A 15,830-nucleotide genomic window follows, 5' to 3' on the forward strand; every position below is an offset into this window, starting at 1 on the left:
TGTCCTCATTGCCCAGGATGGGGCTTGACATGTACAAGGCCACCAATAAACATTTGTAATATGAATAAAGGAATACTTGCATGCATGAATGAATAGTATTATCATGCCCTCAGGGTATAACAAATTGGCAAAAAAATGGCCAAAGAGGCAATGTGGATGAATTAACAAGTCGCCAGTATCGCGTCAAATGTTCCTTGGCTGATAAAACAATCAGCTCCATCTCCTTTCTCCCTAGATGTCATAAGGACTTGAAAATTAAATACTTATTTTCTCACCCCACTACCTCAAGGGCTGACCACGAGACAAAGTTCTGACAAATAAGAAGAAGGCAGAAGTAGGTTAGGGGGTTTCCAGGAAAGTTTTTTACTTTCTTGTAAAAGAAGCCAGCATGTTGCTGGTGCTGCCCTCTTTCCCACTAAACATGGATTTGATGGGTGGCATGATGGCAGCCATCTTGTGACGATGTTCAACAGATGTGACAAAAGTCAGTCCACAAGGAGGGTAATAACAGGGTAGTAAGACAGAATGAGCCTGGGTATTTGGTGGCACTGGTAAACCAGTGAACTTAAACTGACAGCCAACTACCTCTTGACAACTTATGATGTGAGACAACAAACTCCTGATTATTTTAGCCACTATTCATTAGGATTTCTTTTACTCATAGCTAAACATGTTTCCAACTGATATTGATAATTGGGTGAGGTACCTGGCATTTTATGCGTTAATTCTGGACCAGATTGTGGGTGAAATCTGTGCTGTACTTGGGTAACCAGCAGAGGTGGGTCACGTGAATAAACAAGGAAGGACGTAAGGTTGATAATCCTTGGGGGACCCTTCCACAGGCACAGCTGCATCCTCCTATCTACCCTGGGGAGGTCACAATGACACCGTAATTGCTGCGACTGATTGCTTGTTCTCTGATCTGCGGCTGCTCCCTCTAATAACCCTCCCTGGAAAAGATAACAGCTTTTATTAGGCTCTAAAGACATGGAGGAACTTGAGGACACTTTCCAGGGTTCCTGCATGTCTGTGCACAGCGGGGCAGCCCTGAGTGGGGAGAGCCACTTTCCCCTCACTGTCAGTGAGATTTTGTGACAAGGACTCATTTTGGCCTCACAAGTGCCTGAACCCAGGGGGCTATCCCCGGCCCTTCTCTGCCATCTGTTCGAGGACCTGTCACCCCGTGCTCTGTGGGACACCCTCCTCTCCTTGGACACCGTCCTATCCTAACTCGCTCTACAGGCTCCCAGTGCACCATGTGGACCAGGGCCAGGCTCGGCTCACAGTCTGGGCAGCCACAAAGCACACTTTGATTGAAAACACGTCCCGTAATCCCCAAGTCTGAGTGCTTATATTGGCTCCTATGGAAGTCCATAGAACCTAGAGTCCTGTTTATTAATTCCTACTCTCAGCAAATATGTACTGAGCCTGGGCTGTAGGGCCAGGCACCGCATACAGTGGGGAGGAAAACCGTAGCACCTGCCCTGTCGGAACTGCGCTGGGAAGACAGGTGCTAATCGCATATTCACATACAATCACAATTGCAACAACTGTCACACAGGAGCCGTTTGGGGAGCTATAGAAAGAGGATTTACTGGTCAGAAAGGTCGGAAACAGCTTCTCGGAGGAAGGGACACTGGAACTGAGATCTGAATCCGGGCTTCCCTTACTCCGCACTATTGACTTTGGGGCGGGGTTGTTCGTTGAGGTGGGCTGTCCAGTGCACGTAGGATGCAGTGCCACATCCCTGCTTCTCCCCTCTGGACCAGTAGCACCCATCGTCTGACTGTGACGACCGCAAACCTCTCCAGACACTGCAGCTGTCTCCTGGGGCAAATAATCCCCTGGCCAAGAACCACTGGTTTAAAGGTTCCCTCGCTGTTAAGCAGCTGAAGTGGGGTGGGGAAGCGCGAAGATGCCCCAGACAAAGAGAAAGGCAGGTGCAGATGCCCTGTGGCTGGAGACCAAGGCCCCGAGAGCAGGTCAGGGGTCTGGTACTCAGATGTGAGGCGGGAGTGTGATGGGAGGAGGGCAGGAGGACACTGGGGTTGAACAAGTCACACGGAGGGAGGGCTTTGTCCTCTTAAAGCAGTGGGAAGACACTGATGGGTTGTAAGCGCCCATGGGATGCTCCAGGACCACCGCCCCAGCCCTTTGCCACGTTCATTGACTTGTCTCTAGACACGTGTATTCAGAGCACAGTGCCCCTCTGTGCTACCCGATTCAGCACCTCAGCCCATTCAAAATCCTACGAGGCCCGAGGCCCCAACTCCTCAGGGCTGCCTTTTCTCAAATGTGTGGCCCATTTTATGCCTCGTTCTGCCCACTTCCTGTCAGACACAACCACAGACTTCAGGCCGAGAGGGTCAGGGCTGAAGCTCCACCCACAGCTAAGGCACATGTCCTTATCCATAGCCTGGGGCCCTTCGGCCTTCACTGGTCACTCGCCTGTGGGCTGTGGGATTCTTCCAGCCCCAAACATCATGGTGATGGGAACTGAAAACCAGCGGGGAGGGAGCCATGGTTCTCGAGTGAGCAGGAGTTGTTATCTCCCCGACACGGATGGGCAAAGCCCTGGATCGTTATTTGCAGGGAGGCCCAGGTCTTCCACGTTGCCATCCACGGGGTGGCCACCACACAGACGACACTGAAGCTGATGGGGTCTGAGTAACCATCAGGATTTGAATGGCGAGTCGGGGATGTGTTGGCTTCTTCCCAAGGTGGTGGGGAGTCATAAAGGAAGGAGTTTGGCCGGGTTGCCTCCCAGCCTCCTGCAGGGTAGAGATGGGGTTAGCATGGGAATCCTCAGTTTCAGAAGTGCTGAGTTTTCTGTAACCATCTCCTTAAAAGTGTGTTAGTATAATGAGATGCTCTTGGCAAACAGAAGCCTCTCTCAATTATGCTGGGGGGCGGGGGGTTCGGAGGAGCCTGGTTTTGTCCAACCTTAGGCCCCAGCTTGTAGCCCAACAGCTGTGAGCATGGTCTGGGGGCAGGGTCTCCACGCCCGTCCAGCCTCCTGATGACGGCAGCCCTCACCCACATCTTGACTACAGCCGAGCCTAAATACCCAACTAAGCTACTTTATAATTCCCAGCCCACTGAGGCTAGAAGAAGACACATGCTCATTGTTTTAAAGCCGCTACATTTCGGGATGGTTGTTACACAGCTGTAGGTGAGTAAGGCAGTGCCTGTGCGCACTGAATGAACTACGTAATCTGGGGAAATATAAGGAAGCATCTAGACCATAAAGAGAGAACAACGCTGTTTTTCCCACAGCGTGTTTATCCTTCTATCAAAGTGCATTAACGCCAAGAGAAAGTTCTTTGAAGGTGAGAACCAGTTCTAGTTTTTTCTAATTAACTCCATAGCATCCAGAAGACTTGTCACAGTGCTCGACAGTATGTTAGGAGAGTGAGCGAGGGGTCAGTGAGTGAGGAGTATTAAGAAGAATTTACTTGTGCTCCTAATTTTTATGAATTATCTAAAAAGAACTGTATTAAATGTACAAAACCTGTCCTTTTGAGTAAAATTTCCCCTGCTCCTATCACCTTTAGACCTTTGCGATGAGGCATCTGAGATGGAAATTGATGGGAACTAATTCACATTCTTTGCGACTGGCCTAGCTTTGTATTTTTATTCCAGAGAGTTAGATAAAGGCCATAGAACCCTTCTTTCTTAGACAAAAATTTGCCCCATTGTTTATATGAAAGATTAATATACAGAAAATCACAGAGAATAATGGTAAAGGATTCATGGGCCTGAGACCAAAATTCAGCAACTATTACATTTTCCATTTTGCTTCAGATATTTTTAAGGAGATAGAATGGTACAGAAACAAAAGAATTCTTTTTGAAGACATCTCAGAAAATGTGCCCCTTCTACTTGCCATCTCCCAAATTTGGTGGTACCCTTTAGTCTCAAAATTTAGTACATATGTATTTGACCAGTAACTATATATGAATATAATTATATATATATATAATTATCTTGTGTTTAAGAAAAAATTGTAAGTTTTGTCTTGCCCTGTATAGCCTTTCAAAACTTGTTTCTTTCACTCATCACTATGTTTTTGAGACTTATCAATGAGATTGATAGCTCTAGTTTATTAATTTTAGCTGCTATATATTAATCCATCAACAGTGATATACTATATATACATATATATATTCATACTAACGAACACTAAAATATTTCTAATTTTTATGTCTCCCCAAAATGCCGCACTGACCATCCTGTGTGTGAATCTTTCTATGTGTTTCTTATTTTCCAAAAGAGAGGCACTCTCTTTCTATAGTAGCACTTAGATGCCCAAATGTGCATCAAAGTTCAACTAAGTTAATATCTGCCTTTGTCCATTTGGGCTGCTATAACAGACTACCACAGACCAGGTGGCTTATCAACAACAGAAATTTTTTTCTCAGTTTTGGGGGCTGGAAGTCCAAGGTCAGGGTGCCAGCATGGGCAGGGGAGAGCCCTCTTCTGGGTTCACAGACTTCTTGTGTCTTTACCTGGCAGAAGGGGCGAGGTTCCTTTGGGGCCTCTTGTATAAGGGCGCTTCGTCCTATTCATGAGGGCTGCACTCTCATGACCTAATAACCTCCCCAAACCCCAACCTACTAGTCACCTCTGGGAGTTAGGATTTCAACATGAATTTGGGGAGGAGGACACAAACATTCAGACCACAGCAGTATCCAAGATTAGCACTGAAACCACTGATATGTCTTCACATCACGATGCACAGTGCAAAGCAAGGAACCAGTCAAAAGTGGAAGCTCCTGAGGTCTTACGCATTGGCTTTTCCATTTTCTGGACGTTGGTTTGTTGCCTTCGTGAAGAATGACCAGGAACGCAAACCAACCAACCAAAAAGAAAGAAAGAAAGAACGAAAGAAAGAAAAACCAGTGAACATTCCTTCTAGGGGCAGAAGAAGAGATTCATCCACAACATTGTAAATCAACTATGCTCCAGTATAAAATAAAAATTAAAAAAAAAAAAAAGAGAAGAGATTCATCCAGCTTCTCAAAGTGTTGGACTCCTTAGGGGGTTTCCCCACACCATCTTCTCCCTTCCTCTCCTCACCACTTTTAACATTTGAGGATAAAAACAACAACAAGATAAGAGAAGGCTGGAGAGAAGTTTGGTGATCAGAGCCCTGCCGTTGCCACAATTCATTCCCTTAATTACACTGAAAATCGTTTGCTCTGCGTGTTAACACGTTTCTGAATGGCGGGGTTGCAGAAAGCCTATTGGGTTTAATGAATTATGTAGCATATATTTTCTTTCACCAGGATTAGTGTTTATTGACCAGTTTTCTAAACAAAAAAAAATATTATTGTTTAGAATTTGGGGGGTGGGGAAATAGCTGGCAAAACTGACCTTATCTTTGAGAATAACTGCTTTATTCACTTATCTTTCATCAAAATGTTGAAATTGATTTAAAGATGATGAACTGACTTTTGGTCAACAATTTTTTTAACCTACCCTATCTAAAATATCAATATTCCAGTGTGCTAGGTGCAGGGATTCGGTGGCTCTGAAATGCAGCCAAGGAGAGGGAAGGATGGAAAGCCACAGTCTCTGCAGCCATTTGAGGATGAAGATGCCAGCCCCGTGGGGGCACTTAGCAGGACGAGGCCACCTGGGGCGGGGCCGTGAGGTTTCCGGCCTTGTGCTCATCAGGAGAAGATGACAGTGAGGGTGACAGCAGAGCCAAGCACGTGGCTCAGACAGCCGATCCATTAGGAAACCGTGAAGCACATTTTATAATGTGACAAAAGGGTACAGAACTGCTGCAAAGCTTAATCCCTGGTCAAATCCACACACCATAAAAAATCTTTCTATAATAAAGGTTAATTTCCAAGCCTCGCTGTAAAAAAAAAAAAAGAAAGAAAGAAAAAAAGAAAAAACGTAGTTGTTAGACTCGGGGGCGACCAGCAATTAGGGCTGGGATTAAGGTAAGGAGTCTTATCCTCCTGGTGCCCAAGGGGCTTTACTTCGTGGGAGATGTTGAAGAAGGTTAAGAGACCTTAAATTTTCCACTCATGGGGCTTTCATATAGCGAGATGCTCTCTCCCGTCAGCCCTCTGTCTGCTGGCTGATTCGAAAATATTTCTTTTCCTGTTATCCTTAAAATCCTGAAACAAAGAGACTAGAAAGTGCCTGATGGTCGTCTGGTCCAAGTTATTACAACGTCCTCTTTCATTTAATGTGTTCATTCATCCCTTCATCCCTGAATTCATTCTCCATGCATCTTCCATATACATTTACCTTATATATTCAACTAAATATGCAGTAGGGGGCGTCCCTGGTGGCGCAGTGGTTAAGAATCTGCCTGCCAATGCAGGGGACATGGGTTCGAGCCCTGGGCTAGGAAGATCCCACATGCCAAGGAGCAACTAAACCCCTGCGCCACAACTAGAGCCCGTGGGCCACAGCTTCTGAGCCCACGTGCCACAACTACTGAGCCTGCACGCCTAGAGCCCGTGCTCCGCAACAAGAGAAGCCACCACAATGAGAAGCCCACACACCACAACGAAGAGTAGCCTCCGCTCGCCGCAACTAGAGAAAGCCCGCGTGCAGCAACGAAGACCCAACGCAGCCTAAATAAATAAATAAAAATAAATGAATAAATACCCTGTGGGAGTCCCTGTCCTCGTGCTGGGCAGACACTATGTGCTCATCAACAGACTTTTGGAGAAGAACACACGGTATTAGAGGCCGAGGGCCTCGAAGAACACCCGCGGCCGGTCGGGCTGGCTCCTGCCCCCAGTCTCCCCGCAGCCCAGGGCACCTCACCGCTCTGCGCGGAGCACCTCACAGCACTGGCTCTGCACCTGCTGCACAGCTGGCCCCGGCGAAGGGAGCGTCACAGGGGAGGAAGCGGAGAGGAAAGGGGGGCCCGGGGAGAGGATGTGAAGGTGCACACTGTGCCCTCCTGTGGGACAGCAAACCCCGAATCGATCCTCGAGGCCACACTGTCAAATCAGCCGACTCGGCGGCTGGGCGTCGCCTCGGTGAGCTGCGCTCACGCCCAGGAGCTGCTCTGTTTCTGACTCAATAACCAGACGCCCAGGCCCCCAAAGCTGGGCCCGGAGAGCACTGGTCTTCACTGCCTCCCTGGCCTCCATCAACCTTTCTTCTTCTGATGCTCAAGCCCGGACGATCCCATGAATGCAGAGATCCTGGATTACGTTGGACAGTTTACAAATTCCTGGGGTTTTCATTTTCAATATCCTGGGGTTGCTGGGGTCCAGAGCCACACCAGCCCAGGCTGGCGAGGCTCTGCGGAACCCAATGCAATGCCTCTGGCTCTTCCTTCTTGCTCCTTAAGAAAGAAGAGAAGCTGGTGCGAAGCACTCAGGAAATCCCAGCCCACAGGCCGCCTGGACCTGCTGGGGAGGCGTCGTCCTGCCCCCGTGTTTAAATTCAGACTCGGCCTCCTGGATGTGGACGACAGGTTGTATTGAAAGCCCCGTCCCTTGAAAATTAGACCCTAACACTGCTGCTTCCGAAGACCCTGCGCCCGAAAGCGTGACTGATGGCCATTCGCCCAGGGGGGTGTCAGCGTTAAGGAACCTGGGCCTCGTGCAAGTCAGCCACCAACGAGCTGCAACACCTGCGAAAGGCACTTAACCTCTCTGCACCTTCACGGCTCAGGCATGAGACGAAGGGATTAGGGGGTGACTGAAGCCCTTTCCAGAAATAAACGTCCATGATCCAGGGTCCATTCCCGGCTGGTCTCTGAGTGACAGGGCAAGTCAGAGAAGGTCTCGGAGGTACACGGACATGGCGTGAAGTATCAGCCCAGCTGCACCGGAGAAACCTCTGTTTACCTGGGAAGAAAGTTCCAGTCCGTGTGTGTGGCCTCAGTGCCTTTCTGGCATCAATAATGCTCCTTTTAGCCGGGAGCCTGGAGGCCCCAGGGGCGAGGGGGCTGCTCTCCAGCTGCTTTACAGGCCGCGAGTGAACGATGTCAATAGAATTCCTCACGTCCATCGGATGGAGTTTCAGGCTGATTTTCTCCCCATGGCAAGGGGCGCTGCTTTGCCACTTACGGTGATGATAGAAAGTTCCTTGTTCACATAATTTTTTTTTTAAGAATAGGAAGGTGATTTGTTTAAAGAAAAACAATATGAAATAAGTGGCCGAATTTGGGCCAATGCTGTGTGGGAGTTTTTACTTTCTTTTCCTTCTGTTTCAGAAAAGGTGAGCAGAATGGGAGACGTATCGGGAGCTCCCACTTTCTTTCACGGGAACAACTCATTTGAAAATTCAGCCTTTTCCTTTCGCCTGGAAGCTGGAGTGACACGGAACTCACGACACGAGGGGACAGATTCTGAACAAGGGAAAGGAGGTGTTTCAGCCAATATTGAAAAATAAATGAGATCTACACAATTCCTTACACAAAGGAATTAAGTAGCTACAGAATGAGGCTCAAAAACAGAATCAAAAGGCAAAGGTGGAAATGGCCCAAAGTGTAGAATGAGACAAAATGTAAAAATAAAAGGAAAAGGGCCGGGGGGGGTGCAGTGTGTATGAGGAAGGGGGCTCTGGAGAAACAGTGCGTGTTGGAGATGCATGGGGCAGGGGACCAAGGCGGCACGAGTCATAGTTCGAAAGATGCTCCCAAGGTTTTCCTCTCTTCCAATTTAGCAAAACACACGGAACCCCACACTCATCACAAGAGAGAGTGGGGGGCAGCCTTTAAGCTAAGGGAGGATTCATGGAATTCAAGTGATAACGATGGGTGTTTGACTGCGGTGAGGCCTCCTTCTTCCCGTCTGTTAAATATTATTTTAAAAATATTTTGTTCCACTTACACTAACCAGCCATCTGCTCATGCAAATAAGCACCAGCCCCGAGAAACAACTGCAGCCCAGCCCCTGGGTGTCGGGTGGAGAAGGCAGTGAGGAGGCGCGTGGGAGTGGGCGTGGGTCCTAACGGAGCAAACCCCTCCCCGCCGGTGCCTCAAGATGCCGTGATGGGTGTCCTGCAGACGCACGATGCAGCTGCTTCTAGTGAGGTTGTCTGTTTTCTTTCTCTTTGTCCCCTGTGGTTTGAGACCAGGAGAAAGAACGTGTCTGAGAGTCTGCAAGTGGGAAGGATTGCAATGCACCTGCCACCACTGTCATTTTCCCTTTGGGGAAATCTCCTTTGGCACAGGTGCTGGGCAAAACAGCCAAGCAGAGCAGCTCAGAGAGAACCACGTGACCGAGAACCGAACACAGGGCTTCATGCATCCACGATGGTCACTCTGCGTCCTGTGGTACCATCCCAGCAGGACCTTTCAGTGGAGATTCTGCCCAGCCCACAGCCCTCCCATCGACGAGGAACCCCACCCCGGTCCAGAAACAGGGTTGGCCTGGAGTCAAGTCAGGATGGCATCACCCCTCCCACTGGGACTTGCTGATGGGAGCAGGGCAGAGAACAGATCCTTGCTCATCCAATCAGGTTGGAACTGGCCACGGCAGACGCTTAGCCGGGAAGGGAGGGTGCATGTCGGCCTGGCCATCATCAGCCACGTGGGAGAACACGGTCGTGGCGAGTGGGGGAGATGGACGGAGAGGCGCACAGGGACAGAGAACGGGGAGAGACCCCCAGGCGCACGCAGAGACGTGGGCGGCATGCACACCGCACACGAGCCCAGACAGGGCATCAGAGAGAGAGAAGTTACACGGATGCCAGGAGACAGAGGCAGAGGCGTGGAGCAAAGCTGGTGCAGATCCTGTGGCCCAGAGGAGGCCACCTGGCAGCAAAGCCCTCCACGTCCAGCTCCACCCCACCCCTCACCCACTGCACGTCCAGCCCATGGCTTCAGTGACACCAGCCTGTATTCCAATAAACCCACCTTTTGTTCTTCAGCTACTTTGAGGGCATATCATTTGCTTGTGTCTGAAATATCTTTGCCTCTGTCAACAGACGCACTGACCGGGGGTGCAGACGTGCCTCTGAATTGAGCTCTGCGAGCCTTTCAGAGGGGTCTAGATGTGCACCCTTCGGGTCTGAGCCCCACTTCTGTTCCCAGAGCAGGTTAGGTTTCACGGGTCCAAAGCACATCCTGTGGGCCTTGTTCCCAGATCTGCGGCCTGATGGAGGGGAGGGAGGATGCTGGACCAAGCCTGGGAGGGCCGGGCCACTGGTTCTCATCAGGGGAGAAAGCTGACTCATGTCCAGAAAAGGTGCCCAAAGAGATCTGAGCCCCTCAAGCAGCGAGGCAGGATTAAAATGATGCTTTAACATACAGAATGTGTCAGCAGTCGGGGTCAAATACGGGATTGTTGACAGCCCGCATCTAGTTCTTTTAAATGACCCAACCAGCCCTGTTCCCACCTCCCAGTCCTGTTTCACCTGGAGGAGCTCCTGGGTCACCTTCTACTGACCCTTCCCTCCTGGAGCAGCCCATGTGCAAAGTCACCCAGCACCCCCCCTAGTGCAGTAGAAGATGCCACCGCCCACCCTCGCTCGGGCCAAGAGCCTAGGCATCTCCTCTGCCCCTCTCCTTCACTCACTGCCCACATCCAAGCCATTGGCGCATCCTGGTGGCTCCACCACCAGGTTCCCCCACGTCTGTCCACGTGTCGCAGCTCCACGTTGCCGTCCTGATCAGGGCTGACGTCACCGCTTCCGGACGGTGCTGAGAGCCTCCTTACGGGTCTCCCTGACTCCTACTTTTCTACCATCCCATCCTTAGGGTGTTTCCAGGGAGACCCTTTAAAACATCACCCCCCTGTTTAAAACCCTCCAACGGCTCCACTTAGCACTGGGAACAAAACCCAGCCTCCTCAGCATGGCCCACCCACCACGCTGGCCTGACTGGGCTTCTGTCCACCCCTGTCCTGCCTACCACCCTCTGGCCATGCCAGGTCTCAGACACCCTAAACGTGCCCCTGCCCAGGCTTCTAGACTCCCCTGCTGCCAGTAACTGTGACTCTGCTTCCATGTTTTGCCCAGGTGCCTCCTGCTCACTCAGGCTCTGCTCAAGTATCACCTCCTTTGAGAAGCCCTCCTTGACCCCTCCAGTTAAAGAAGCTCCCCACTTGCCCTGTCATTCTCTATAACACCCTGACTTACTGCCCTTAATATACTTAACTGACCTGAAATTATCTCATTTAGATAGTTACTCAAATTATCTATGCCCCCCCCCCAACTGAAATGTACAGTCTGGCAGAGCAGGGGTGACGTCTGTTCTACGCACAAGGGCATTCTGGCACAGTGCCTGGTACAGATGACTTGCTCTATGCAGTTTCTGAATTAACAACCCACCCTCTTTATCTCCTTTTTGCTTAGTTAGCCTGGCTAGAGGCTTATCAATTTTACTGAGCTCCTCCAAGAACCAGCTTTTGGCTTTGTTGGTTTTCTCTATTAATTTCCTTTTTCAGTTTTATTGATTTCTGCTCTAAATTCTTTTTATTCTTTTTCTGCTTACTTTGGATTTAATCTGCTCTTCTTTTCTAGTTTGCTAAGGTGGAAACTTAGATTGTTGATTTTAGATCTTTTTTCTTTTCTAATATATGCATTCAATGCTATAAATTTCCCTCTAAGCACTGCCTTTACTGCATCCCAAACTTTTTAATAAGTTGTGTTTCCATTTTCATTTAGTTCAAAATATTTTAAAATTTCCCTTCAGATTTTTTTTCCTTTGGCCCATGTGGTTTTTAGAAGTATGTTGTTTTTTCTCCACATATTTGGCGATCTTTTTTGTCCGTTATCTTTCTGTTACTGATTTCTAGTTTAATTTCATTGTGGTCTGAGAGCAGACATAGTATGATTTCTATTCTTTTAGATTTGTTAAGGTGTGTTTCATGGCCCAGCATGTGGTCTGCCTTGGTGAGCTTGAGAAGAATGTGTAATCTGCTCTTGTTGGATGAAGTTGTCTATAGATGTCAGTTACATCCAGTTGATTGATGGTGCTGTTGAGTTCAGCTATGTCCACACTGATTTTCTGTCTGCTAGATCTGTCCCTTTGCAACAGAAGGGTGTTGAGGTCTCCAATTGTAACAGTGGATTCATCTGTTTCTCCTTGCAGTTCTACCAGTTTTTGCTTCAGGTAGTTTGATGCTCTGTTGTTAGGTACATACATGTTAAGGATGGCTATGTCTCCTGTAAGAATTGATCCCTTTACCATTATGTAAAGCCCCTCTTTATCCCTGATAACTCTCCCTGCTCTGAAGTCTTCTCTGTCTGATATTAATGTAGCTACTCCTGCTTTCTTCTGATTAGTGTTGGCATGGTATTTTTTTCTCCAATCCTTAATTTTTAACCTACATGTGTCTTTATATTTAAAGTGAGTTTCTTGTAGACAACATAGAGTTGGGTTGTGTTTTTTGATCCACTCTGACAATCTCTGTCTTTGAATTGGTGCATTTAGACCACCAATTCAAAGTGACTTGTGATATAGTTAGATTAATGTCTACCATGCTCATTACTGTTTTCTATTTGTTGCCCTGGTTGTTTGTTCCTATTTTTGTCTTCCACTCTTTTTCTGCCTTTTGTGGTTTTCAATGAACAGTTTATGTGATTTCATTTTCAAATAACACTACACCACTTCACAGGTAGTGTGAGTACATTATCATAACAAAATAATACTAATTCCTTCCTTCTGTCTCTTATACCATTGCTGTCACTCATTTCATACATATATACACACTGTCCAGATGCCAACAGACTCAGTATTACCCCATGCTTGGGTTCCCACTGGTATTTTATAGAAGTTTACTGCTGTTGCTGGTGTGTTGGGAGGACACCTAGTCCTAGATATGCAACATCTGCCTCTGGGGTGTTGATAAATTCCCGGTGAGGATATAGGGTCTCCTCCATATTTTGGTGGAGAACACATGATTGGGGGTTATAAAGACACAACAGGGGGTTCCCTTCTGATAGTTTTGATGTTCCCCTGCCCATCTGTCTTATTTTCTCTGTCCTCAGAGGCTGTTGCTTATTATTTTTTTTATAAATACATTCCCAGTGAAAATTAAATATGCATGTGTTTTAAAATTAAGCATGCCTAACGGAGTTCTAAAAAATGCTTTAATGGAATCAGTCAGCCAATCTTTCATGAATATTGTAATTCTGGGGTGGCCCAGTTCAGGTAATTTCTATAATTGTACTTGTGTCCTTAAATTGAAAAAAGGTTAAGGGCTGGGGTGGAGATTGAGATTGTTTTATATATATATATATGTGTGTATATTTATATATGTATAAAGGAGAGAGACTTCTAAAGGCTCAGCTGTTTTCTAACTGCCGATCATATCTAGGACTCTGATGAAAACCACACAATTGTAAAAGACCTTGGTCCATTTGAGGGTTTTAGGAAAGTCAGCCTCTTTCTCCTGAATCCAAATCCTGACCAGGGGTTCTCAGTTCTGTGTGTACCTTGGCATCACTTGGGGGAATTTTAAAAACACACCAGTGCTTGGGCCCCACTCTAGGAGATTCCAACTGCGTTGCTCTTGTGTAGGGCCCAGACATCTTCATTTTTCAAGGCTCTTCTGTGCAGTGGTGTTTGAGAGTGAGCCCACGTGCACCACCAGCAGTGGACACCCCAGGAGGAAAGGAGACGGGGTGCCTGTGTGCCAACACCTATGGATGTCCCTTGATAAAGGAACAGCTTCATTAATACAGTTTTTTCCTATAATACCACCTTAGAAGAATTAATGTTGATTTTTTGCTATCAACAACTGGCTCTTTGTATTGATGCAGAAGAAGTCACTCTGATCTCCAATGTGCACTGAACAGCCCACCTGGGAGGCAGAAAGTTTTGCTCTCAGCATCACCCCCAGCAGATGCTTCCTGGTCGTTAACTGTTCCACAAAATCACATGGGGACCTTGGTACAACATGGAATCCAAGCCAGCAGCCTGGGTGCAGCCTGGGACTGTGTGTTTCTCACAAGCTGGCAGGCGACGCTGACACTGTGGTCCTCGGACCACACGTTGAGTAGCCCGTAGGGCACTTCCTTCTCAATCTGGGTTTGAAGAGTCCTGCCCTAAGGAAGCATTTCAGGTGGTCTAGCCCAAATCCATAGCACTCTAGCACAATTAATCCCCCGAGCCAAGCCCTCTCTAAACCATCACCACGCTGGAGAGCCACTCCTAGGTGGTGTCCCACTTAGGTGCCAGGCAAAGTCATCAGAGGAGTGTCCAACTTCACTTCTTTCCTTCTCCCTTTCTTTCATAGGGACGTAGATTCACCTTTCTCTTTTCCTCTTCACTCCCCAGACATTCCTGGAAAATAGCAAGTGTGTGGATCAAGTCACCGCTTTGAGAGAAGGGCGTGTGAGAAGGCAAGGCCAGGCCACAGCAGAATTCCGCAGGTGGTCCTTGCCCTTGTGGGGGCCAGTGAGAGGGGACCCCAAACAGCAAGACTTCAATGGACCTCCACAGTCAGAAGACTCACAGTCAACTGTTCAAGAGGCGAGGAAGAGAGAGACGAGGAATCCAGTAATTTTCCTCCGAATAATTTTGGGTTGCATAAACTTTTATTTTCACCAAACCAAGTAATTATAATTGCTTTTCATAAATAATTGCTGTTTTAATAAGATATGCACTCCAATGTTTTCTTTAGTCATACTATGCGTTTCTTTTACATACTTAAAAAAATCTATGTGAAAAATGAGTGTGACTTTTGGAGGCCTTAACACTAAATATTTCTCACTGAACTAAATGGGACCAGTTTCTTCATGTGATACTTTTTCTCTCGTGACTGGAGCAAATTCAGTTGGAGATGGGTATGTGCACATACATAGTGTTTTGCCCAATAATGAAGCTGCTTGAAGACAGGGCAGTGAGTTACAGTCGATGCTCATTATTCATGCATTCTCTATTGGTGAGTTTGCTTACTCATTACATTTCATTTGTAATCCCCCAAATCAACACTCACAGCATCTCGACAGTCATCTGCACACACGTGCAGGGCAGTGAAAAATGTGAGTCATCAGAGGGCATGTTCATAGCTGAGATGCAGCAAAAGGAGACCCTCAGAGAGCCGACCAGAGGATGGAGACCGGAGGGGGCGGTGTGGACAAGTTCAGGAGGCTCCAGCTCTGGGACCAGCTGGTCGGGATTTGAATCCCGATTCTGGCACCTGTTAGTGGGGCAGCCTCAGGCAAGTCACTTAAGACTTCTGAAATTTGTTCCTCTTTTACAAATAAAGAAAACAGAATGTACCAGGATGAATTGTTTTTAAGATTTAAGATGATAATATAACATAGAGAGGTAGAATATTCTATCTATATATAATCCCCTAGTAGCAATAGTTCGGTATTCACTACTTCAGTGTTTGCAGGGAATTTACAGAAACCTACTACTATTAATAATGAAAACCAACTACTACGTATTTTGTTTTTCTGCAGCAGCAATTTTTCAAAGCGTAACCTCCTCTAGTTCTGTAAGTTGCCTCAGAAGCAAACAGTCCAAGTGAAACACTCTTGGCAAATTCTGAACATATATCTCCTTCTTGAAGATTCACAACCCACATTGGCATGTTAAAGGCTCTGAGAAGTCCTGCATGTTCATCTAACTTTGTTTAATTTGGTATTGTTCAAATATATTTGAGTCCTTAATAGATGTTTTTATAGGAACCTATATTAATATCCCAAAGAATCTGTAGTGGTCCAAGAAACACAATGGGAGAGTGATGAAAACTTTACTCATGAAGCGATGAGAGCTTGAGGAAATAACGAATTTCCCACCATTACAATTGTTTCAGTAGAGGCATGATGACCCTTTGACAGGAATATTGTAAGGAGTATTTGAGCATCAGGCCTGAGGTTATCCTGGGGAAACTTATGGGACACTATTTTGTATCGTGACAAAAAGGATGGGGTGTAAGTCA

Source organism: Balaenoptera ricei, chromosome 15, assembly GCF_028023285.1.
Source record: "Balaenoptera ricei isolate mBalRic1 chromosome 15, mBalRic1.hap2, whole genome shotgun sequence".
Lineage (NCBI taxonomy): Eukaryota > Metazoa > Chordata > Mammalia > Artiodactyla > Balaenopteridae > Balaenoptera > Balaenoptera ricei.